At 47.6% G+C, this 2,858-nt stretch overlaps 1 non-coding gene across 1 annotated transcript; it reads left to right on the top strand.

Moving 5' to 3' along the window:
• The first annotated feature begins 1,575 nt into the window (after nucleotides 1-1,575).
• trnap-agg (transfer RNA proline (anticodon AGG)) lies at nucleotides 1,576-1,647 on the top strand. The gene has a single exon. It is a non-coding gene; the product is annotated as a tRNA-Pro (tRNA).
• Nucleotides 1,648-2,858: the final 1,211 nt, after the last annotated feature.

Here is a 2,858-nt window from a genome sequence, read left to right as displayed (position 1 = left end):
CGGGGTACTGATTGAGAGTGATCAGCCATGATCGCATTGAATGGCGGTGCTGGCTCGAAGGGCTGAATGGCCTACTCCTGCACCTATTGTCTATTGTCTATTGTCTATTGTATCCCCTCCACTGCTGTGAAGTGTACTCCTGCTAAAATCTGCTGGAGTTAGTCATCGCGGCTACCCTAACAGCACCTCCAAAGCCTGTGATCTTATCGTAAACTCTCCACACCCCCCTCTGTCCCCCTCTCCCCCTTCATGCTTGCTGGGTCTACTCTAAATCCTGAGACACATGGAACTGCAGGTGCTGGAATAATGAGCAAACACACAGTGCTGGGGTGGAGGAACTCGGCGAGTGCTGGGGTGGAGGAATCCTGCAGACTAAATCCTGGTTCTAATCCTGGTATCCTCCACCTCCACCCCCCCAACTGCACGGTTGGGACTTGACAAGAAGGTTTGGCGCGGTTCCAGAAGGGCGATCAGGTTTGGACGTTGGAAAAAAATATGAAAACATATTGTATTTTATATACCATTGTATGTTAAAGTAGAAAAAAGTGCATTTGAAAAAGAGGGTTATAAAGTTCATGGGAGAGCAATTCTCGTTTGGTCTGATGTTGCAGAAACTGCAGCAAAGCGGCGTTGCTTTGTGTTTTGTTCTTAGTCTGTTAGTATAAGAAAATAAGTGCCGATGCTGGTACAAATCAAAGGTATTTATTCACAAAATGCTGGAGTAACTCAGCAGGTCAGGCAACATCTCAGGAGAGAAGGAATGGGTGACGTTTCGGGTCGAGACCCTTCTTCAGACTGATCTGAAGAACTTAGTCTGTTGCCACTTTGTTACACTTACATAGTTCCCTGATACACAACAACCCACTGTTGCCACTTTGTTACACTTACATAGTTCCCTGATACACAACAACCCACTGTTGCCACTTTGTTACACTTACATAGTTCCCTGATACACAACAACCCACTGTTGCCACTTTGTTACACTTACATAGTTCCCTGATACACAACAACCTGTTGCCACTTTGTTACACTTACATAGTTCCTTGATACACAACAACCCACTGTTGCTACTTTGTTACACTTACATAGTTCCCTGATACACAACCTGTTGCCACTTTGTTACACTTACATAGTTCCCTGATACACAACCTGTTGCCACTTTGTTACACTTACATAGTTCCCTGATACACAACTACCCACTGTTGCCAATATCTACAATTGCAGAAGACAAGAGAGACACGAAAAGCTGGAGCAGCTTCGGTTTAAAGCTTCGGTATCTGCAGCTCCCTCCTGCACATCCCGTCTGGAGTGACAGGCAGCTTGGTTGGGTTGACTTGAGGCTGAGTGCAAGGTTGCTGTAGGAGGAGCAGGGTCCCACTCGCAACATCAACTTGCAATCCCCACTCACTTTCACTTTCCGCCCAGAGTTTCCCGGTGTGTCGCATTTGACTGCAGAGTGGGTTTGACCGCACTGGGGGTAAACTTTCTCCAACAGCCGCGGCAACGTAACAATAGTTTAGAATCGAAACAGCCACGTTGAAGTAACAGATTTGCGACGGAGACGGTCAACGCGTCGGCTCGTTGGTCTAGGGGTATGATTCTCGCTTAGGGTGCGAGAGGTCCCGGGTTCAAATCCCGGACGAGCCCTCCTTTTGATATTAAAATTAATTTTGAAGCTCCTACGGGACTTGAAACCCCGTCCGACCCCACCCGACCCAAGCCGAGAACCGCGGCCCCAGAACCAACGCGCCACGGGAAAGGTAACGGTGCAGGCAGGACTGCATGCAGTGGGAGTCGTGGTCACTGATCCACAGGGTGGGTGAACACACACATGTAACGGTGTAGGCAGGACTGCATGCAGTGGGAGTCGTGGTCACTGATCCACAGGGTGGGTGAAACACACATGTAACGGTGTAGGCAGGACTGCATGCAGTGGGAGTCGTGGTCACTGATCCACAGGGTGGGTGAAACACACATGTAACGGTGTAGGCAGGACTGCATGCAGTGGGAGTCGTGGTCACTGATCCACACTGTGGGTGAAACACACATGTAACGGTGCAGGCAGGACTGCATGCAGTGACAGTCCTGGTCAATGTCTGCTCTGATCCACAGGGTGGGTGGAACACACTATTGCCGGGGCTCTCTGACTGCAAGTGATAACTGGAGCTCCTCGTTACTCTTCTCCACGCCGCCGTTGGCAGGGCCGGACACTTGCTGTGCTCACTCACGTCCCCTTGTAGACCCAGAGGCAGGAGCCCTGTTGTCCAACGCACAACTGCCAACACATCTGGCGCCGCTGTAACAATATTCCAGTGTGCCAGGACTGGAGCCCCCTCGGAAAATAGTCCTGTCTCAGATTCCCACAGGTTACCGCACAGAGTAACTAACCCCTGCCAATTAGGAGCTGGAGAACCATTTTCTTACATTCTAACATTGCAAGAGTCAAGAATGTTTTATTGTCATGTGTCCCAGATAGAACAATGAAACTCTTACTTGCAGCAGTGTGAACATAGTACACTGTAAACAATATAATGAACGAGAGAGAAATAAAAGTTCAGTATGCAGTAGAATCTATTCAGATTAATATTTAATTCATTCATTATTTTGAATTAAATTAATTATTTTTAAATAATTAAATTAATTATTTTAAATTGATTATTATCCAGCGATGCTGCCTGTCCCGCTGAGTTACTCCAGCATTTTGTGTCGTGTCTACGGTGTTAACCAGGATCTGCAGTTCCTTCCCACACAGAATCTACTTTTAAAACACTCTGTCAGAGCTGTTAGTGATAACGAGGTATGTGACCATATCCTCCACCAGCACCTAATGCCCTCATCTCTAATCGACTAATTTTACC

Source organism: Rhinoraja longicauda, chromosome 15 (assembly GCF_053455715.1).
Source record: "Rhinoraja longicauda isolate Sanriku21f chromosome 15, sRhiLon1.1, whole genome shotgun sequence".
Taxonomy (NCBI): domain Eukaryota; kingdom Metazoa; phylum Chordata; class Chondrichthyes; order Rajiformes; family Arhynchobatidae; genus Rhinoraja; species Rhinoraja longicauda.
Note: the sequence above shows the minus strand (reverse complement) of the source record. Positions and strands in the feature narration are given on the sequence as shown.